This window comes from Macaca fascicularis, chromosome 17 (assembly GCF_037993035.2).
Source record: "Macaca fascicularis isolate 582-1 chromosome 17, T2T-MFA8v1.1".
In the NCBI taxonomy this organism is placed as follows: domain Eukaryota; kingdom Metazoa; phylum Chordata; class Mammalia; order Primates; family Cercopithecidae; genus Macaca; species Macaca fascicularis.
Window position 1 is genome coordinate 73,593,694 of NC_088391.1, and position 24,196 is coordinate 73,617,889.

The window sequence follows — 24,196 nt, forward strand, 5'->3', positions numbered from 1 at the left end:
AGATGGCTTGAATCGTGCCCTATAGTAATGAAATATATAATTCAAATAATAAAAAAGACACTCATGTCTAGGAGCTATTTCTAGAAACACATTTCTCTGAAATAGGATATTCCAGAATATTAATATAGCATGTTTTGTTGGTACTCACTGAATCTGCCCATTTTTTGGTCATAATCTTATGCTATGAATTTATAATAGTGCAGCAATGCAGAGAACACGTAATAAACCAAGTGAATGGAATAATTGAATTCTTAAATAGAAAGATGTTATTGCTAGTGTGTTTTTAGTTTTGATTCTAATAGCTAAAGTATTCATGATATAAATCATACCAAAAAGTCAGTCAAAATGTCATTGACTATTTCCTGTTCCATATTTTGCATGAATGCAAACTATTATCTGCACAAAATATTTTCCTGAGATTTCTTGTAATAGTTTTGAAAAACATAGTAAATAAAAATCCAAGACACACAACTAAGTTTGAATTTCAGATATTCAATTAGGATTTCCTAGTATGCTTATGCAATATTTGAGTCAAACTAACAAAAAAAAATTTATTGCTTAGTTGAAGTTCAGATTTTGTTGGACTTTTTGTATTTTCTCCCACAAGCCTATTTGAAAGCCCCCAGGTATAACTTGTTCAGATAGTATTGAATTCAGATCTAGGAGATTTCAATGTCTCTTCATTACCTTAAAGATAGATGCCCTTTTGTTCAGGAGATTCTTTCTTAATGCCAATTGTCCTAGTATGACTTTTATCTCAAAAGTGGACTGAATTAAACATAAGTTGAAAATTTTCTTCTCTTTGATAAGAAACAAAGATAACTTGAGTTCCCACCACTCTCGTGAACATTTTATGCTTGTTTCTATTTTTACCACTAGAAACATAAATATAAATACTAAACAGATATTAGAACCTCAGTATGCTCTCCAGAGTCTATTTTTGCACAGTACAAAGTACATAATATAAAACTGGCAACATCACCTTCAGTAGAATTGGTCTCTGTTACATTAGTAAAAAAAAGATCAAAATAAAGAGAATACTTGTAAAATTATTAGCATAACTAATTCACATTGTATTTAGTTCCCACACAGTAACAGGAAACTGACCTTGGTATATTTTTTTTCAAAGGTCAGACTCATGAATATGAGATATTAATAAAAGGGGGAATATAACAATTTAAATTGCTACAGTAAAATGGATTAACTACCTGGGCTTTTTACATTTGAACTCTGAAGATTTTAGTTAAGTTTACTTTTTTTGTAAACACCTCATTATCTTGTATGCATTATGTTCAAGTGTATGCATGAACAATAAAATTGTTTTGTCTGCCTCAATTTTTCTTATTCTTCGTTTCTGATTTGTCTGCTCCAGTTTTGAGGTCTTTGATCTCTTATTGCTGATTTAATACTGAATAGAGAACAGCTGAGAGAGAGAGAGAGAGAAAGAGAGAACAAGAAAGAGAGACTGAGAATTCCCTAAATTGACCCTTGTTATATTTAACTCTTTTTTAACTTTAAAATATAACATTCTCTATGATAAGGACTAAATTTAAGTTACCCCCTCCCTGAATATATTGTATTAACACTCCCCCTCTTTCTCTCTTCTAGACATTTCCATACAAATACACACTTACTCTGGTATCTTTCATTTTTAAACCAACTCCTTCATTCCACATGTATTTCAGCATTTGCTTATTTCTTTATTATTAAACTTCTCCTTCCTCTATCTACACATACTAATCCCCTGGTTCTAGTTCTCTCAGTAACTGGCAGTACCGTTCAGCTAGTTACTAAACAGGAAGGAATCCGCCATGACAATTCCCCTCCCTCATCTCAGCGTCCAAACTCATACTATAAAGTCTTGCACTTTCCCCTCCCAATTATATATTAATTTCTTTTTGCCTCAGCTGCTGGCAATCTACTCTTTCTTGGACTACTAACATAATTTTTCATTTGTTCTCCCTATTATTCTGTTCTACTCATATTTTCCCCAAAATATACGATTATTGCAACTCTCTTGGGCAAAGTGATATCTACCTTCACAGTAACTAAAAAGCATGGAAATATCCAAATCTGGATTCAATTCAATACTATTTGTTTAAGTTTGTTCTGTTTACTAAAGAAACTTCTGGTTTCCTGGATATTGCGCCCCTTCGCCTTGAGAGGATCTAAGTAAAATTTAGATATCTGAGCTTTTGTATCTAAGAAGCAGAAGGAAGTGAAGGAGGTGGACTCTATTAATGTAAGGTGGGGCTGGAAGAAAAAAATCAATGAGTTCTCAAGAAAGAGGTTGAACATCAGACCATAAGAAAAAGGAAAGTGCTGAAAATAATACTTCAAATACTGGGTCTGAGTAGAGCAAATTAACAAGTAGAATGGCCGGGAGCGGTGGCTCATGCCTGTAATCCCAGCACTTTGAGAGGCCAAGGAGGGTTGATCACTAGATCGGGTGTTCGAGACCAGCCTGACCAACATGGTGAAATCCCATCTCTACTAAAAATACAGAAATTAACCGGGCATGGTGGTGCATGCCTGTAATCCCAGCTGCTCAGGAGGCTGAGGTAGGAGAATCGCTTGAACCAGGGAGGTGGAGGTTGCAGTGAGCCGAGATTGTGCCACTGCACTCCAGCCAGGGCAACAGAGCAAGCCTCTGTTTCAAAAAAAAAAAAAAAAAGAGAGAGAGAGAGAGAGAAAAGAAAATAAATAGAATTAGTTTCAATTTACTTGTTAATTGTTGCATGGTTTCTTAGCCTGTGATGTTGGCATGAATTATATGTAATGATAGAATAATAATAAATGTATCTATGGCAGTTGATTAGTTGCAAGATATATTACGTGAGGTTGTCTGAAATTTCACACTTTCACCAGAAATGATTTCAATGTAATGTGTTTTTTTATTGGATTACATTATATATAGGGTGTACAGAATGACATTCGTTATGCTTAGTATTAGTGTTTTAATACAATTCTAGACCTATCAGTTTTTTTTTTGGGTAGAAAATTCAGATATATATTTTTACAGAATTTCTGAATTTTTGCCATTATCTCTCAGTTGTTTTTTCTTTTTTCTTTTTGATTTTCAAGACATCAGAAACTTTCTAACTATGCTCTTAAAATGGCGGAAAAAAGAAAAAATAGTAATTTGTTTTGTAACTTCTCCTTTTCTCTTTTTTTATATTTTTTGCCTTATAAATATTATCTATAAATAATATAAAGGCAAAAAATATAAAAATAAGTCATGTAATTTCAATAATTATTAAATAGAATGATATAAAACAATGTATAAATAGGATAAAGAATAAGTAATAATATGATAAAATATTTACAAATTGTAATGATAAAACATTTTTAGACCTTTTCATTATATTGGGTAATATTTTATACTTTTTCTCTTTCTACACAAAGAGAAATATATGTTGATATTTAAGTCACAATATTTAAGTGATAATAAATTATTTTATTTTATTTATTATAATAAATTATTTAAATTATAATAAATTAGGACTATGGGTAAAATGTAGCTTTTCTTGTTATTATGTACATTGGTAGATCTGTCTCAGACTTTGTCTATATTTCTGTTACTCAATAATTCTTATAATCCTCTTTCTCTCTCTCACACACACACACAGTATTTTATATATTAATGAAGGGTAAATGCTGATAATACCTGATGAATGAATCAAAAAAAAAAGAAAAGTTAATATGATGAGTGTGATAAAGCAATGTGCAAGGATCGTGTAATCTTATAAATCAAAGAGAGAATTCCAAAGTAGCTACTCTGGGAAATTAATTTTATCATGATGGCATTTAAAGAATAAGTGTGAGTAGTCAGAGATAAAAGAAAAAGTGTTTTTCTTTTAATCCATAAATAAAAACGACTAATAATGGGTGATGATGGAAAGGCTAATGTGGTTGCTGCAGGGACAGCATGAGAGTAAAGAGAGACTGAAGAATTGAGGTATCCATAGGGAAAAGTATACAGGACTTGCATATGATGGAAAGATTTCCATCTCTACCTTGAGGAAAACTGAAAATATGTGTGTGTTTTAAACTTGGGAGGGACAGGTTTATTTACTTGCCTGTAATGTGTAGAAATGTCTGAAATAAAATAATACAGGCAGCAGTGGCAGAATGGTCTAACCAGTTAATAGACTGCTTAAATTGGATTGTCATTCAATCTTTTATGTAGCAAATATTTATGACATAGATGTGTCACCTAAGATGTTTTACTCAGCCCTCATAGTGGGCATACATATTTTTGCTTTCTTTCTTTTTTTTTTTTTTTTTTTTTTTGAGACGGAGTCTCGCTCTGTCGCCCAGGCTGGAGTGCAGTGGCCGGATCTCAGCTCACTGCAAGCTCCGCCTCCCGGGTTCGGGCCATTCTCCTGCCTCAGCCTCCTGAGTAGCTGGGACTACAGGCGCCCGCCACCTCGCCCGGCTAGTTTTTTGTATTTTTTAGTAGAGACGGGGTTTCACCGTGTTAGCCAGGATGGTCTCGATCTTCTGACCTAGTGATCCACCCGTCTCGGCCTCCCAAAGTACTGGGATTACAGGCTTGAGCCACCGCGCCCGGCCCATATTTTTGCTTTCAAATAACTTGTTTTGCCTTAAGAATGGAACTATTAGTTTTATAATTACCTATTGTAAATAATATGATATTCATAGGGCTTTTTCTTACTGACAAAATACAATTCTATTACAGAAATGGCTACCATATTCAAAATTTGAATGAGAAAATGACAGCAAGAATAAGGAACTAGGTATAATTTTGTCAATTGGAGCATATTAGAATTTGAGTGGTTCCAGGTAGCAAATAACCCTATAGCCAACCTACTAAGTGTGTATTTATGTAGGAGTTCCAATAACATAGGTAAGTAATACAGCTCCCATTCTTTCTTATGGAAACAAGCAAACAAAAATCCCTCTCCATAAAACTATCCAATAATACGTTGACAGTGGATATACCCATTCACCACTCCATCAAATGGCAGTCTCAATTTCATATCACTACAAAATTTACAAAATACTATATGAGAATGAATATTGATGGTGGTAATGAAGAGGAAAGTATTTGAGGGAACCCAAGAAATTACACAGAAGAGTAGAAAATAATATGGAGTTGTTTTTTTTTTTTTTAAGTGTTGGAAGTATAGTAAACACTATATTTAAAAAATAAAAACAAACAAAAAATAACAGCAAAACTATATTTCCTCACCTCAAAATCTCAAAGAGTTGTGCAGAATAAAGTACACGTTGCCTCAACGTTAGAGTAGAATTCCAAGCAGGGTTTTTCCCTATGTTAATTTTCATTGACTATATTCCTTAGCTGCTTTTATATTTTACTTTATTATGCCTACTTTAAAATGAAGTGCAAGTTTGGCTTTATAGAATAAGTTTACTTCTCACTCATATCGCAGTGAAAAGTAGGTCACTTGGCCCTCCTGGCAGTTCCTCAGGGAGATAAGTTCCTCCTGTTAATGGTTTTGTCACATGAAGCCCTTCCTCACAGTTCAAAGCCTGGAGGAGAGACAACACGGGTTAGGCACACAGGTTTTAATTGCCGTGGCCTGTCAATGACTCATGCTCCTTCTCCTTACATTCCACTGGCTAATCTCAATTATATGGATCTTCTAAACTTACAGACGAGACTGGAGAATAATGATTTCTGTTAGCTTGGAAGAGGAAAATGAGAGTTTAATATTTTGTCGACTTGAGAATCAGTAGCAAAGTAAAAGTATGTTTTGACACTTGTTTTTTAAAAGTGTTTATTATTATAATTTCTGTTTATAATAATACATGTCTACTTTCCCTTTATAGGTCACTCTCTTCTTCAAGGCAGGTTTCTGTTAGATCTTTACTTCCTTTCCAGAAGACAAGGGCACTCATTTGAAAATATGTGACTGAGAACAAAATCTGAGCACCTATTTTGATATGTGTAACTGAAAAATAAATGTGGATTATATTGTATAAAACAATGAACACTTAGATTACTGCTATCTGAAATAGTATATGTCAAAAAAAAGATAAAAGCTAAGGAGACCATCTGGTATAGGTCATAGCTAAGGAGACTGCTTCATCAAGGTTAAATGAATCACCAATTGTTATGACAATAAATAATATCAAAGTTATTTCTAGAAAACACGTCGTGATCCTAGTCCAGTGACTTCCCTTCCATACTGTTGTTTCCTTACAGATATATTTCAGGTGAAATGTTTTAACAACTGTATTTAGTTTTACTAGTAAATACATATATGTATGATTTACAAAATAAAATGTAGGCTCATGACAACTCGGATTGTGTCATTTCTAGGGCAACATAAACTTGTATGGTTCATTCTCATGACTGAGTATAATTGAGGATTTCTCTCTTGAGTATTTTATAAGCATTTATAAATGTAAATGATTTGGAAATTATCAATAGTATTATAATGCTAGATATAAACTAAGATGAGCTTAGCAGTCAGCCTTAGTTAATATCCTCAAATATTTAAAGCAAATGCATAGGTGTGTATGTTTAAGTGTGTGAGGATTAGATTAAAAAAAAGTTAAGGAAAGAAGGAGAAAGATAAGGAGACTAAAACATTAATATTTAACTTAAGATATTGCAAATATAAATGAGAAAAGAACAGTCTACATAAATGTACATAGTCTATAAATATATAGACTATATATAAAAAGAGAGATAGTGTGGTTTTTTTTGGTGCTGTTTTTAGCTTTTCTATTTTTCAACACTTTCTTTACAATATTTTGTTTAATAGTTATGGCTGAAGTATTTTTATGTTATTATTTAGAATTGACACCAAACTTCTGATTCTAGAATTCTGATATCTTGAGAACAGTTTCAAGCACAAATAAATTTATTCGAATGTGTGAATTTTTTCAAAATGCGTTTGGAGGAATGTTGAAGAAAAAAACCCAGCAAATGGATTACTTTTTTCTTCAAATATTCCAGCAAGACCTAAAATTAAATCTGTGATTGTTATTAATATGAATAATGTTCTATTGTTTTGATAATTTGATTTTATATCATAGATCAATCTCTTAAAAAGAAACAGCAATACAATTCAGTGATTTAGTTACTCAGTCTGACATAATGTGTGTAGGAGCATTACAATTTATAACCATTCATCTTCTTGTAGCTTTATTTTTTTTTATTTATGTATTTATTTATTTGAGATGGAGTTTACTCTGTCTCCAGGCTGGAGTGCAGTGGCGTGATCTCGGCTCACTGCAACCTCTGCCTCCCGGGTTCAAGCCATTCTCCTGTCTCAGCCTCCCAAGTAGCTGGGACTATAGGCGTATGCCACCATGCCCAGCTAATTTTTTATATTTTAGTAGAGACGGGGTTTCACCATATTGGTCAAGAAAGTCTCAATCTCCAGATCCCGTGATCTGCCTGCCTTGGCCTCCCAAAGTGCTGGGATTACAGGCATGAACCACTGCACCCAGCCTTCTTGTAACTTTTTAAATGTGCTGTCTTGTTTATTTCTTTATAACTGAGGTAAACTCTTCATTTGTGGAAAAAAAATGAATTAAAGAATGTTTATTTGTTCCTGATTCTTCCAATTTCTCTACTTTATGCAAGCTTCTATATTTGGCTTTTGGATTAGCTGTTCTTTCTCTTTTTATTTATTCTGTTCTTTCTCCTTTTATTTCTTTTCATTTGTTCTCACTTGTAACAGCGCTGTCAAATTATGAAAGTACCAGGATGTAGAAGAGATTTTAAGAGTTTGCCCTGAATTTAATTCAGAACAGAGTTTAGAATCTGACTTGACACTTAATAATTAATCAAAATTAATTAGATAATCTGAGGTTGAGTACCTTGATTTGAATATTGGTAACATAAAATGTAACGCTATGTATATTCATCTGATATTTTTATAGGATAGTATCCCAAAGAGCCGATGATGTTGTTGATATGGTTTGACTGTGTCCCCACCCAAATGTCATCTTGAATTGTAGCTCCCATAATTCCCACGTGTCATGGGAGAAACTGGGTGGGAGATAATTGAATCATGGGGGAGGGTGTTTCCCGTGCTGTTCTCGTGATTGATAGTGAAAAAGTTTCATGAGATCTGATGGTTTTATAAAGGGGAGTTCTCCTACACATTCCCTTTTGCCTGCCTCCATGTAAGACATGACTTTGTTCCTCCTTGCCTGCCACCATGATTATGAAGCTTCCCCAGCCATGTGGAATTGTGAGTCAAGTTAACCTCTTTCATTTATAAATTACCCAATCTCAGGCATGTCTTTATTAGCATCATAGAAATGGACTAATACAGCAGCCATCAATGAGATTATAGTCAGATATTATATTAAATGTGTGTCATCTTAGTAAACATAATCATCACAAATAATGGATTGTTTGACTTGATTTGAGATATGAAAGCGCTAAGTGAAAATAATAAAATGTAAATTGATTAGTGGCCCAAATAGAGGGTTAAGATGTCATGAAAACTAAAAGAGAGATTTTCATGAAAGAAGGACTTCACTTGTTTCAAATAGTGGGAAACTACCAAAATTTATGCATATTAAAAGCTGCTCTGTGGAGTAAAAATCTAGAAGTCATTTGTTACAAGAAAAGGGATATTTTATTAGAATAGTAGGCCATAGATGTATGTTGGATTGAAATGAAGAGAGAAAAAAATTCTAGTTTTCCATAAGTGTGAATTGAAGACAATAAAAATGGTGGACAAATTATGAAACAACTAAATTTCAAAATCAAAACATCATCTTAAAAATATTGAAGAACAAAAATAAAAGTCAAAAATATAACAACTTCCAATGAGGTGCTATAATAGAAATGCAATCACACCATAATATTAAAGCACCATTATAAGAATACAGAAATATTGAAAGTAAGAAAACAGAAAAATTTATATATTATATAAGTGTATACACACAATAAGACTGACCAAAACAAGCTGATTGATATCTGAAAATACCTTAAAGCAAAGTCTATAAGAAACAAATATGCAAATTTTGCAATAATCAGGAATGAAATCCAGTGAAATGATACAATAATTTAAATTATTTCTATACCTGAAAGAATATCTAAATTATATAAAGTTAGAGAAAGAAAAGGCTAAATAGATTAATTCACACAAACCATTGTGAGATTCTAATATGTCACTGTATAAGCAGTAGTACATGCAGGTAATCATAAAGCATATAGATTTGGAAAACATGAATAATACAATTGATCTAAAGAATGTATATTAAACATCAAACCCCAAAGAGCAAGATATGTATTATTTGATGTGCATATGGAATAGTTCACAAAGTAATCATTTTTTGACCCATAAAATAAGTCTAAACAAATACCGAAAGCCTGAAATAAAGAAAATGTGTTGTCTCACCAGAAGGAATACAGTAATAAATCAAGATTAAAAAGATAATTAATATTGTCTTCTAAATTTTTGTATAAGTACTTTATAAACATCTTTGTGACAATAAGCTCTCATAACAATATTTAATAAACAACAAATTGTAGAAGAAATGGCCAAGTCACTGGAAAAAAATAAGAATAGAAAATGGAAATAGTTCCACATCCATTAAATAGATAGTTTTTATAATTGAAATTATTAACACCAAGGAAATGCCAGGCCCTGGTGAATTTACAAGAGAACTATCAAATACATTTAAGAAAAACAATAGCACCATTATCACACAAACTTTACCAGGAAATTAAAAATATCAGAACCTTCTTTTTTTCATGCTGTCCTATTTTTTTTTTTATTATTATGCTTTATGTTCTAGGGTCCATGTGCACAACGTGCAGGTTTGTTACATATGTATACACATGCCATGTTGGTGTGCTACACCCATCAACTCATCATTTACATTAGGTATATCTCCTAATGCTATCCCTTCCTGCTCCATCCACCCCATGAGAGGCCCCAGTGTGTGATGTTCCCCATCCTGTGTCCAAGTGTTCTCATTGTTCAATTCCCACTGGCCATCAATCAAAACCACAATGAGATACCATCTCACAACAGTTAGAATGACAATCATTAAAAAGTCAGGAAACAACAGGTGCTGGAGAGGATGTGGAGAAATAGGAACACCTTTTTTTTTTTTTTTTTTTTTTTTTTTTAACAGAGTCTCGCTTCTTCACCCAGGCTGGAGTGCAGTGCAGTGGCACAGTCTCAGCTCACTGAAACCTCTGCCTCCTGGGTTCAAGCAAATCCCCTGCCTCAGCCTCCCAAGTAGCTGAGATTACAAGCACAAAGCAGCATGCCTCACTAATTTTTGTATTTTTAGTAGAGACGGGGTTTCACTACGTTGGCCAGGCTGGTCTCGAACTCCTAACCTCAAGAAGTCTGCCCACCCAGGCCTCCCAAAGTGCTGGGATTACAGGTGTGAGCCACCGTGCCCAGCTGGAAACTTTTTTACAAAGTCACCATTATTATAATTGTAATACTTAACAAAGTTATTACAAGAACAAATAGTTTTATGCCAATCCATATTGTAAAGGCAAAGTTTGAAAACAAATTATTATAAAACAAAATAAAATGATATGTGTAAAGGGATAGAGTCACTTTTAATAGATCATACAAGAGGGAACACTGGAATTCAATAACAACAAAAAAGTGACAGATAATACTTAAAACAAGGAAAGAAAAGCAAGTGAGGCTGCCTCCCTGGCTGAGATGAACTGAGAGTTGAGGGAGACTCCCTGGTACAAGGAAATGGTAAGCGAGAGACCCACAACAGTTGACATTTCCACCATGAATTTCTACATTCCTAGATATGGGCGAGCACTTTGACCCTTGCAGGTCCTGAACCTAATATAAGGAGCTGCTAGGAGAATCTGTGATGACATGGCCCAAGGAAGAAAGCTTGCCCTGGGTTCTACGTATTTCTTGAGACCTAAACAGCTTCAGCAAGGTACCTTTTTAGAATGGCACATCCAACATGCTGTACACTGTACTGGAGTCCTGTGGTGCTGGGGCTGAGGTGCTGAGAAACACAAGCTGCTAGACCTGGGGTTCAGGTGTGAGTGACCATGGTTACTGCATCTGGGTGTGAGGGCCACAAGGACTGAGGTGTGAATGGTGCATGTACTCTCTACTGTCAACCTAGGCTGCCATCACTGAAGGTGGCATTGCCTGCCCCAATGGCAGGCCCCAGCCATGCTGCTGCCTCTGACCCAAGCACACTTCCAGTGGCCTGAGAATCACTCCCCCCTGCCTCTCAGAGCCAGCACCTGTACACACCATGAGGGGACCTAAAGACACATCAGTCTGGCCTGGTTTGACACTCACCCCCATACCAGAGTAAGTTTGACACTTACCCCTGTTGTGCGTAAGTGAGAGACCCACAACAGTTGAGATTTCCACCATGAATTCCTACAATCCTAGACCCTAGTGGGAGCCAGGTGATTGCCCAGCCAAGTCCACCACCATGGATACCTGAACATTACTCTCAGGAGTCTGAGATTGAGTCTACCAACTCAGTCACTACCACAATAACTGGCATCTAGCTGCATATACCACCTACAGGCCTGGAGACTTGCCTGCATAGCCATTCACAGCCAACTGCCAATACCTGTGTACACAGTTTGGAACACAGGCTGTGGCCTTTATGCCACAGCCACTGCACACCATCTGCCGACGTTCCTGAGAACCGTTCCTTCTGCCTGGCTCACTGCTGCAATTATCAGCATCAGAGTAAGCCACCTGAAGGTCCAAGGATTGGCCTGCCTGACCCCACTCCTCGTGATAGTGCATGCCACCCTAGGACAGCAAGACGGCCATGATCAGCCCACCACTCCCACCACTGGGGCCTGAAGACTAGCCTACCTGGGTGTTCCACTTCCCAGAAAACCTGCACCACAGCTTCCACTAATAACAGAACTCTAAGCCACTGAGGAAATCATAGATACCACTAATGCCATTTACAGCCAAAGATGTTATCCAGAGATTAAACTATTGCATGCATTCAGAATCAAACTCAAAGTACCCTACTGAAACAACACCATGGCTTCATAATTAAAAAAAAAAAAAAATGCTCACCTAGGAAAGCAAATTCAGAAAAGGGGAGAAAGCAAGTGTTACACTGGATACACACATATCAACATAAGGACAAAAGAAACATAAAAATCAAGGAATTATGGAAACTCCAAGGAACACAATAATTCTCCAGCAACAGATTTGATTCTAATCAAAACAAACTCACAAAATGGAGGGAAAATCATTCAAATCATTAATTCTAAAGAAACTCAGTGAAATATAAAAGAATTCTGAAAAAGTATGCAAATAAATCTGAAAAATATTCACAATCATGAATGATAAATTTACCAAAGATACAGATATCATAAAAAAGAAGCGAACAAAAATGCTGACTGCAAAAATTCCTTGAATAAAACACAAAATACATTTGAAAACCTTAATAATACAATAGGTCAACTGCAAGAAATAATCTCAGAACTTGACAGTTGTTTTGAAATAACCCAGTTAGATACAAATTAAACAAAATAATAAAAAGAATGAGCTAAATATTTCTAATATATAAGACATCATAAAGTGACCAAATATTCAAATTATTGGGATCCCAGAATGTGAAGAAATATCAAAGGTATCAAAAAAAAATTTAAAAAATAGTAGACAAAAACTCCTCAACTCAGGCAAGAGATATTCATATACAGGAGGCTTTTAGATTATCAAACAAATAAATTCCCAAGAGGTTGTCTCTATAGCACATTATAGTCAAATGGATGAATGTCAGAGACAAAGAGGGAATTCTAAAAACAGCAAGAAAAAATTCACCTAGTCATGTATAAAAGAAAACCCATCAGACTACCAAAGGATTTCTAAGCAGAAACCTTACAGGCTGGGAGAGAATGAGATGACATATTCAAAATGCTGAAAGAAAAACAAACAAAACAAAACTGGCAGCCAAGGGTACTATTCCCAGCAAAATTATTCCTTATAAATGAAGAACTGTTTTTCTAAGACAAGCAAAAGCTGAAGAAACTCATTACCATCAGACCATTCCTGCAGGAAGTGCTCAAAGGCGTCCTAAACTTGGATGATATTTACAATCATGAAAACACATCAACATATAAAACCTAATGGTAAAGGAAGCACACAAATAAGAAAGAGAAAGGAATCAAATTGTGCCACTGTAGGAAAGCACCAAACCACAATCACAAACAATAAGAGAAAAAAAGAAAGAATGTGCCAAAAAAGAAAACCCCAGAAGATAATTAACAATATCATAAGAACAAAAGTTTCTGTGTAATAACTTTCAATATAAATGGATTATATTCTCTACTGAAAAGATATAAATGGCCGGGCGTGGTGGCTCACACCTGTAATCCCAGCACTTTGGGAGGCTGATGCAGGCGGATCACAAGGTCAGGAGATTGAGACCATCCTTGCTAACATGATGAAACCCCTTCTCTACTAAAAATACAAAAAACTAGCCGGGCATGGTGGCAGGCACCTGTAGTCCCAGCTACTCAGGAGGATGAGGCAGGAGAATAGCATGAACCCGGGAGGCAGAGCTTGCAGTGAGCTGAGATTGCGCCACTGCACTACAGCCTGGGCAACAGAGTGAGACTCCATCTCAAAAATAAATAAATAAATAAATAAATAAATAAATAAATAAATAAAAATGTTCTGAGTAGATAAGAAACCATAATCCAACCACATGCTCTCTATAAGAAATGCACTTTACTTGTGAAAATACATATAGACTGAAAGTAAAGGAATGAAACAAATATTTTACACAAAAACTAAAAGTGAGCAGGAGTAGCTATATTTACATCAGATAATACAGGCTTTAAGCCAAAAACTGTAAAAAAAAGACAAAGAACATCGTTATATAATTAAAAAGGAATTCAGCAAGATAATATAATAATTCTAAGTATACATGCATCCAACATGAAACACCCAGATTCATAAAGCAAATATTACTAGATATAAAGAGAGATAAGACTCCAATATGGTAATAGTGGGGGACTTCAACACCTCACTCTCAGCAGTATACAGATCATGTAGACAGAAGATCAATGAAGAAACATTGGATTTAAACTCGACTTTAGACCAATTGATCCAACAGATATTAACTAAACATTTTATCCAGCAACTACAGAATACACATTCTTCTCTTCAGCACGTGGAACATTCTCCAGCATGAATTGTATGTTAGGCCAACAAACAATTTTTGAATACTTTTTAAACATTGATATTATATTAAGTACCATCTCAGACCAAAATTGAATGCAACTAACTAAAAAAATATATATATCATTATCAAGAGGAACTGTGGAAACTTTCCAAAACATAGAAATTAAATCAGAAGCTTCTAAATAACCACTAAGTCAATGGAGAAATTAAAATGGAACTTAAAACATTTCTTGAAACAAATGAAAATGGAAACACAACTTCAAAACCTGTGAAATGCAACAAAAGCAGTACTAAGAGGGAAATTTATAGCAATAAATGCTACATGAAAAACATAGAAAGATTTTGAATAAACAGTCTAACAATGTACCTCAGTGAGCTAGAAAAGCAAAAACAAACCAATCCAAAATTAGCAGAAAAAAAAAAATAATAAAGATCAGAGCAGAACTAAATTAAATAGAGATCTAAAAAAAAGTACAAATAACCAATGAAATTAAAAGTTGCTTCTTTGAAAAGGTAAAATTGATAAACTGCTAGATTGACAAACCAAAAATTCTCAACAAAATGTTAGCAAACAGAATTCAAGAGCAAATAAAAAAGTTAATGGATCATGCATGATCAAATGACATTTCTTTGGGGATGCAAGGGATGTTTTAACATATATAAATCCATACACGTAATATATCACTTTAACAGAACAAAGAATAAAAACCTTATAGTCATCTCAATAGACACAGAAAAGGCATTTGATAAAACTCAAAATCCCTTCTTATGAAAACTCTCAACAAACTAGATATAGAAGAAATATATCTCAAAATAATAAACACCATTTATGACAAACCCATAGCTAACATCATACTAAATAGGGAAAAATTGCAAGCCTCTTCTCTCAGAACTGAAACAAGACAAGGATACCTACTTTCACCATTCCTAATCAACATACTACTGGAAGTCTTAGCTAGAGCAATTAGGCCAGAAAAGTAACAAAAGAAATTTAAATTAGAAAAGGGGAAGTCAAATTATTTCTTTTTTTGGAGATGACATGATCTTATATTTAGAAAAAAACAAAGACGTCTCCTAAAAAATGTTAAAGCTGATAAGCAAATTCAATAAATGTATAGTATACAAAATTGTCATACAAAAATCAGTAGTGTTTTTATGCATCGATAATGAAATAGCAGAAAAAGAAGTCAAGAAGAAATGGTATTTTAAATAGCTACAAAATAAAACAAAATATTTATGAATAAAGTTAACAAAGTAGGTGAAGATCTCTACAGAAATATGAATACTACAATACATTGATGAAATAAATTGAAGAGAACAAAAATGGGAAGATGTCTCATGCTCACAAATAGGAAAGATTAATATCAGTAAAATGAGTATACTGCCAAAGGCAGTATACAGATTTGATGCAATCCTGATCAAAACACCAATGTTATTTTTCACAGACACAGAAAAAAAAAAAATCCTAAAATACTTATGGAAGTAAAAAAGGGCTACCATGGCCAAAGCGATTCTGAGCAAAAATAAAGCTGGAAGCTTCACATTACTTGACATCAAAATACACTACAAGGCTATAGAAATCAAAACAGAATGGTATTGGTATACAAACACATCGATTAATGGAATGGAATAGAGCACACAACAATAAATCTACGTATTTATCACCAACTGATTTTTGACAAAGGCACCAAGAAGATACGTTGGGGGAATCGATGCCTTTTTCAATAATGGTGCCAGGAAAATTGGATATTCATATGCAGAAGAATGAAACTGAATCTCTATTTCTCATCATATACAAAAAGCAACTCAAGATGAATTAAAGAGTTGAACATGAGACCTCAAACTATCAAATTACTAAAAGGAAACATAGGAAAACACTCCAGGACATTGGTCTAGGTTAACGGTTTTATGGGAAAGTCCTTAAAAGCAGACACCAAAATTAAAACATATAGGACTATATTAAACTAAAAATTATCTGTACAGCAATAAACAAAACAAAACAAGAAAAAAAAAGAGTAAAGGTCAACCTTTTGCTATGAATATACATTTCTCAAAAGAAGACATACAAATGGCCAACAGGTATGTGAAAATATAATCAACATTACTAAGCAACAAGGGAATTCATCAAAATCAAAATGAAATTTTATCTTACCCCAGTTAGAATGGCTATTAATAAAAGACAAAAAATAACAGATGCTAGTGAGGATATGGAGAAAAGGAAACCCTTTTTCACTGTTGGCAGGAATGTATGCAGTGTAACAAATATAAAAAACAACATGATATTTTCTTTAAAAAACTAAAAATAGAACTGCCATATGATCCAGCAATCCCACTACAGGGTATCCATGCAAAAGAAAATAAATTAGTACTTCAGATGGATACCTACACTCACATGTTTGTCACAGCACTATTCATAATTGCAAAGATATAGGAATCAACCCAAGTGACCAACAATGGACAAATGGACAAAGAAAATGCGGTATGTGTACAAAATAAAATATCATTTGGTCATAAAAAGAATAAAATTATGACACTTGCAGCAATATGGATGGAATTGGAGATCATTATGTTAAGTGAGATATCCTTTGCACAAAAAAACAAATACCACATACTCTTACTCATATGTGAGAGCTAAAAATCTTTATGACATAAAAATAGAGACTAGAATGATAGACACCAGAGTCTGGTAAGGGTCTGAGGGCGAGAGGGGGAAATAAATGAAATTTGGTGAATGGGTACAAATTGATAGATATAATAAATAACCTGTAACGTTCTATAGCAGACTAGGGTGACTATAGCTGGTAACACTCTATTTTATATTTCTAAGTAGCTGGAAGAGAGGACTTAAACATGTTACTGACCCGTGGAAGTGATACTTAGAAACGGCAAATATTTAAGGTGATGGATACGCCAAATACCCTGAGCTGATCATTCCACATTCTATGCTCACATGTTCCCCCAAATATATAAAATATTATGCATAAAGGAAAAATAAATATATTAAAAGATAATTCAACTAAAGTGGAGATTTTATAGGTATGAAAATGTAGTTTAACATTTGAAAAAGTATCAATCAATATAATTTATTACATGAGTTGAATTAGGAAAGTTTCTTGATTATCCCAATACATACCAACAAACATTTGATAAAAGGCATAGTAAATAGAAAATGAAATGGAATTCTCTTAATTTGATTCATAAGAGTACCTTCAAGTAAATATCATATGAAAAATTATACATGTCTCTATAAGACAGTTTTGGAAGTTATGACTTGACAAGAAAGCCAAGAAATTTAAAAAATGAAAGAATACAGAGAAATTAAAGAAATAAAACTGTTTTTCTTAGATATATGATTGCAAATGTAGAAATTTCTGCCCTAACCCTCCCAGATTAACTCCTACAACAAATAAATGGAGTTAGTGAGTTGTCTATTTAAAGAATTAATGGAGACATTTTTTAAGAAAACATTTTTTCCCCCTAACGGTATGTAAGTTAGTGAAAAACCACCAGAGAAGGTTAAGGGGATCCTGGTTTAAAATGAACAGGCCACCTGAGTTTGCTAATTGGTGTTTATCACAGTTAGGATCCTACCTTCCCACAGAGAAGAAAAATAGGGACTCTATCCTTCATGATGATTACATTTCAAACAGATGGCTCCTGGGTCTTTGAGAAGGACATCCCTGAGCAAAACTGGCAAAAGGCTGGGGGAAGATTTACATCCCCGAGGGCCAGAGAAAGAATTTCAATTGTGAGTTTTCCAAAGTAAATGCTCTAAAGAAAGAAAGATCAACCGGCCATGGTGGTTCGCGCCTGTAATCCCAGCACTTTGGGAGGCCAAAGCGAGTAGATCACCTGAGGTCAGGAGTTCGAAACCAGCCTGACCAACATGGTGAAACTCCGTCTCTACTAAAAAATAGAAAAATTAGCCAGGCGTGGTGGCGCATGCCTGTAGTCACAGCTACTCGGGAGGCTGAGGCAGGAGAATTGCTTGAACCCAGGAGGCGGAGGTTACAGTGAGACATGATCGCACCATTGCATCCCAGCCTGGGCAACAAGAGCGAGACTCTGTCTCAAAAATTAATTAATTAATTAGTTAAAAAATTAAAAAAAAGAAGGGGAGGTCGGGGGCCTATTGTCAGGAAGTAACTGGTCTAAAACTTTAGTCAAGCTGAGAATAAAATTAAGATCATCTTTGTCAATGTCCAAAACAAAAATCAGCCTATTTATTTGTTAATTTGACAAAGTTTTTGTTCTTATAACATATTAGATTTTTCCAGCTATCTTTTGTTACTGGTTCCATATTCCATTAAATTATGATCAGCAAATGCAATATGTACTTTATTAATTTTAAAAAATCTCTGATATTTGCTTTCTGAAATACTGTTTTCCATAAATGTTCCAGAAGTTTCTTAAAATAATCATAATTTGCCATTATATACACACGCACACACACACACATACTTCCATAACTATATACACATAAATGGATATATACATGCATTTATATATACTATAAATGATATTCCACTATAGGCTGAGAGATATTTAATATATCATGAACAGAGTTTGCCATATTATAGAATACAGAACATGTTCACAATATTAAGAACATATCTAGAATACTCATGAAGCTATAGTTACATGCTTGTTGCTAGACATGAATAGTCTGATTTTGATCAATGTTAGGGCTAAACCAAATATATAAAAGTATTACATGAATATAGGGGAAAATAACTTAAGGAAACATAGTTTTCTGCTGCTTTGTCTATGGTTACTAATAATATGAAGTCCTTTGAAATGAATTATTTATTAAGTAAAAGTACTTATTAAGGAATATTTCACAGTAAGTTCAGTAAGTTGGAGAACAATTTCTTTTAACAATTCATACTGCTACAGATTAACTAAAGATTGTAAGATTACTGGCAATAAAGTAATGTCAATTAAGAAAGACTTTTGATGTCCTCACTGTTCATTTCTAGAAATAAACTGATATCAGTTTGGTATTAAGTTTGGGAATAACTTTTAAATTGTTCATAATGGACTATGCAATGTAATTAATGACCCAATTTCAATGTTTTTTTTTCATTGTATATTCTTTGACCAAATAAAGAAATAATAGATAATGTAATATGCCTATAAAAAATTATCTGGGCAAAATACAGCTTTTTCTATTATTTCCTGAAATTAGACCATGTTGAGAATGGTGTTGCAAAAAATGTCCTGGTAACTCATTAATGGCAGTTTTATGAAATTCAATTATCACTGAATTTTACATGCAATTACATTATAAATGAAAAACTTTTTTTCCTGAAAAGAGTCTTAAGTACAAATTAGTTTCAGCAGGGATTCTGTTTTACAAATCATCACAATCTGCTCAACTCACTTCCTGGAGAAATGCCTAAGCTGTTTGGTTAAGAATTCTACACTTGGAAAATTCTTGTTTGCTATAATACATACAAAAAAGGATTATAAACCAACAGTGCTGAACAGTGTTACAGCGTATTATCTTGTGCTTCTTGTCACCTACAGTTAAACTGATGCTTATCGTTCATTTAATTTCTGTATTTAAAACATTTTTTGTTGCCTCTAACCTCTGCAGTATTCTATCCTTTAAAATTTCTGGATTCCCATGTTATTGCTACTAATAATAAGCTCTTTATTCCATTTGAGCTTTTCACAAATAAAAATTTGAATATAGATAGATTTGTGTATTCACTAGAGTTGATCTTAAAGGGATGTCTAAACAGAAATATAAAATGTCTCACATATAAATTTCAAATAAATATGTCAAATATCTGTTTATGTTGGTTCCAAGAATGTAAGTCAAATTCTTTACCTGTTTATGTATGTGTAAAATAAACAAATAAACAAAAATTACACTTATTTGAAAGGCTGGGGAAACTTTTTAAATAAGTCAAATAAATTATCTACTTGATGTTTTTATAAATCCATTCTTAAGCTTTTCTCATTCTTAAAACAGCATTTTGAGGTCAATGTTTATACAGAAAGCAGTAATAGTAGTAGCACATAATTTTATGAAACTTTGTATTTTATAAAAATAATTTTTATACTCTCTCATTTCATTACTCTTTTTAAAAGACAAGGAATAAGCTCATAATCTGTAGAGCCTAGGATTTCTAATTTTTACTCATCTGGGTATCCCACTATAGTATGCTAGAGAAGTATAAATTAAGCCTTATTTAACAGTAGAGTAATAAGTATAGATTATTTCATTGTATGCAATAATAATCATTGCTGAAAGGCAGTAAATCAGTTCCAAAGGCCATCGAACATACATGTTTAAAAAAAATCAACACTGACAAGGTGGGGCGCGGTGGCTCACGCCTGTAATACCACCACTTTGAGAGGCCAAGGTGGGCAGATCACGAGGTCAGGAGACAGAGACCATCCTGGCTAACACCGTGAAACCCGGTCTCTACTAAAAATACAAAAAATTAGCCAAGCGTGGTGGCGGATGCCTGTCCCAGCTACTCGGGAGGCTGAGGCAGGAGAATGGCGTGAACCCGGGAGGCGGAGCTTGCAGCGAGCAAAGATCGCGCCACTGCACTCCAGCCTGGGAGACTGGGCGACAGAGCGAGACTCTGTTTCAAAAAAAAAAATCAAGACTGGCAAAAAAGGGAAAGAAAAACATATGACTACATATCCACATGTACACATACACTGAGATGATAAGATTGTGTCCTCCAAAATTCATATGTTGAAACTTCATTGTCAGTGTGATAGTATTAAGAGGTGAGACCTTGGAGGCAAAACCCCCATGAATGAGATTAGCAACTTTATAAAAGAGGTGGGTGGGATCATCACTCCTTTGTTCCTTTTGCCCTCCAGACCATGCTGTCCTGTGAGGACACAGCATCCGTCCCTTCCAGAGAACACAACATTCAAGGCATCTTCTCCGAAGCACAGACTGTGCTCTCACCAGACACCAAACCTATCAGTGTTTTGATCTTGGACTTACAGCTTCAGAACTGTGACAAATAAGTTTATATTCCTTATAAATTACCCAATCTCAGGTATTTTGCTATAGCAGCATTACAGGACTGAGGCATATACAGTGCACAATATTTAACATCAGTTTTCTTGTGAGAATTGTTCACAATTAAAATTCTCAGAAGATATGGGGTGATCTTATTTTGTGTTAATTATGGAACAGGATTTAGGAGCAACACAATTAGGTCACAGCTTAGCAGCCTTTGCTTAGAAAATTGAGGTGTAGCGAGAGAGTGGGGAAAATGGTTTGAGGATAAGAACTAGAAGGGTCATCACCTAAGATACTTAGTCCTGAAGAGTTCTTAGCTAGGAAGGAAACTATTAACATTGTTTTGAAATGTTTCTGTAGTATAAACTTAATTGAATTTCTTAAAGTTGACAGCATATTATTTCTTTAGATATTTAAAATACTTTTGAACAAAATACAACGGTTTTTAAACAAAATACGTGGTTTTAATTTTATTCCTTAATAATTGTTTAATATCACCATATTTACCACATAACAAAGTGTCTTAAATGACTCAGTTCTAGACCAAACACTTGGCAGTGCCTTTGTACCTCCAAAGATTATCTATTGTGAAAACTATAAATGTCAGAAAATTATATAAATATACCAAAGAGACTCTTCTATGTTGGTCAAATGTAAGACAGCCTTCATTTGATTGTCATTTGATAATTTCAGATATTTGATATATTAGTTCATTTTCATATTGCTGATAAAGACATACCTGAGACTGGGTTAATTTATAAGGAAATTATGGACTCACAGTTCCACATGACTGGGGCAGCCTCACAATCATGGTGGAAGGCAAAAGACATGTTTTACATGGCAGCACAGAAGAGAGAATGAGAGCCAAGCAAAAGGGGAAACCTCTTATAAAACCATCAGATCTCGTGAGACTTATTCACTACCACAAAAACAGTATGGAGGAAATCACCTCCATGATTCAATTATCTCCCACCATGTTCCTCCCATAACACATTGGAATTATGGGAGCTACAATTCAAGATGAGATTTAGGTGGGGACACAGCCAAACCATATTAGTTGACTTACTAATTTTTAATCAATAACTTATGGGATAGCTCAAAGGCCAAACACTTTGGTTTTCTCTTATTTTCCCTCAATCACTTATTTTATATACATGCTTCCGCAGCCAAATATAAACTGGAAAAATTAAGGTCATTGTCCTCATAAATAACAGTAAAAATAATGCTTTTGAATAAAATTGAACATAATTTTTGAATGATCCCTTTCTGATTACCTTGCCAATTTATTTCAACAAATCATTGTTAAATCTTTTCTTGACTTTTACAAAATTTAAAAATAAGTAATCATATTTTCTATATTAATGGTATAATTAGGTTTATATCAGAGACATGGGAATAAATCAGAAATACTTCGAGTAAAGAGCCCACGTGGTATTTTACCTTGCTTTGAAATGAACAAGTGAGCCTGTCACAGTTTCATAGATTTTGATACTCATGTGTTGGCTCACTTGTATGTGGGGGCTGAGAAATCTGATACCTGTAGGACAGGCCAGCAGGCTGAAAACACAGGCAGTATTTGAAGCTGCAGTCTTTGTTTTGTTTTTAACTGATAAAAAAATAGCACATATTTTTTTCATGGTGTAAAAAGTGATGCACTAATATATGTATGCACTGTGAATGACTAAATAAAACTCATTAACATTTACAGCACCTCACTTATAAGTAAAAGGGGTGCAAGTGCAACTTTGTTATATGGATATATTGCCTAGTGGTGGTAAGAACATTTAAAATCTACTCTCTTACCAATTTTCAGATATACAGAACATTGTTATTAACTACAGTCACCATGCATCTCTGTTGTTCCCTGGGTCTTATTCTTTCTAATTGCAATTTTGTACTATTTGACCAACATCTCCCTCTTCTACCTTCTTTCTCTGGCCCCTGGTAAACACCACTCAACTTTCTTTTTTGTGAGTTCAACTTTTTTATATTCCACATACAAGTGATATCATGCAGTATTTATCTTTTTATCCCTGGCTTATTTAACTGAACATAATGTCCTTCCAGATCATCCATGTTATTGCAAATGCCAAGATTTTTTTTTCTCTCTCTCTTTTTTTTTTTGTTTTTTTTTTGAGATGGAGTTTCATTCTGTTGTCTAGCCTGGAGTGCAGTGGTGTGATCTCAGCTCACTGCAACCTCCATCTCTTGGGTTCAAGCAATTCTCCTACTTCAGCCTGCCGAGTAGCTGGGATTACAGGCACCAACCACCACGCCCAGTTATTTTTTGCATTTTTAGTAGAGACGGGGTTTCACCACATTGGCCAGGCTGGTTTCAGACTCCTGACCTCAGGTGATCCACCCACCTCAACCTCCCAAAGTGCTGGGATCGCAGGGGTGAGTCACCGCACCCGGCCAACATTTCCCCTTTTTAGGGCTAAATATATTCCACTATGTATCCATACCACATTTATTTACCTATGTATCTGCTGATGGACATACCGATGGACATTCAGATTGACTCCGTATCTTGGCGATTGTGAAAAACGCTTCAATAAATATGGAAGTGTAGTTATCTCTTGAAGAGCCTGATTTCATTTTCTTTGGATATATATCCTGTAGTGAACTTGTTGGATCATGTAGTAGTTCTATTTATAAATTTTCGAATAAATCCCGTACTGTTTCTCATACTGGCTGCCCTAAATTACGTTTTTAGCAACAATGTACAAGGGCTCCCTTTTCTCCACATTCATGTCAACACTTGTTATCTTTCATCTTTTTCATGGTAGCCATTCTAGCAGATATAAGGTTATATCTTATTTGGATTTAATTTGCAGTTCCCTGATGTGTGATGTTCATCATATTTTCTTATACTTACATACCTGTTGAACATTTGTATTTCTTTTTTACAGAAGTGTCTATTCAGGCCTTTTGCCCATTTAAAAATCCAGTTATTTGTTTTATTGCTATAGAGCTATTTGTCTGATATAAACATATATATATATGTAGGTGTGTGTACATATACATGTATATGTGAGTGTGTGTATATATATGCACTAGT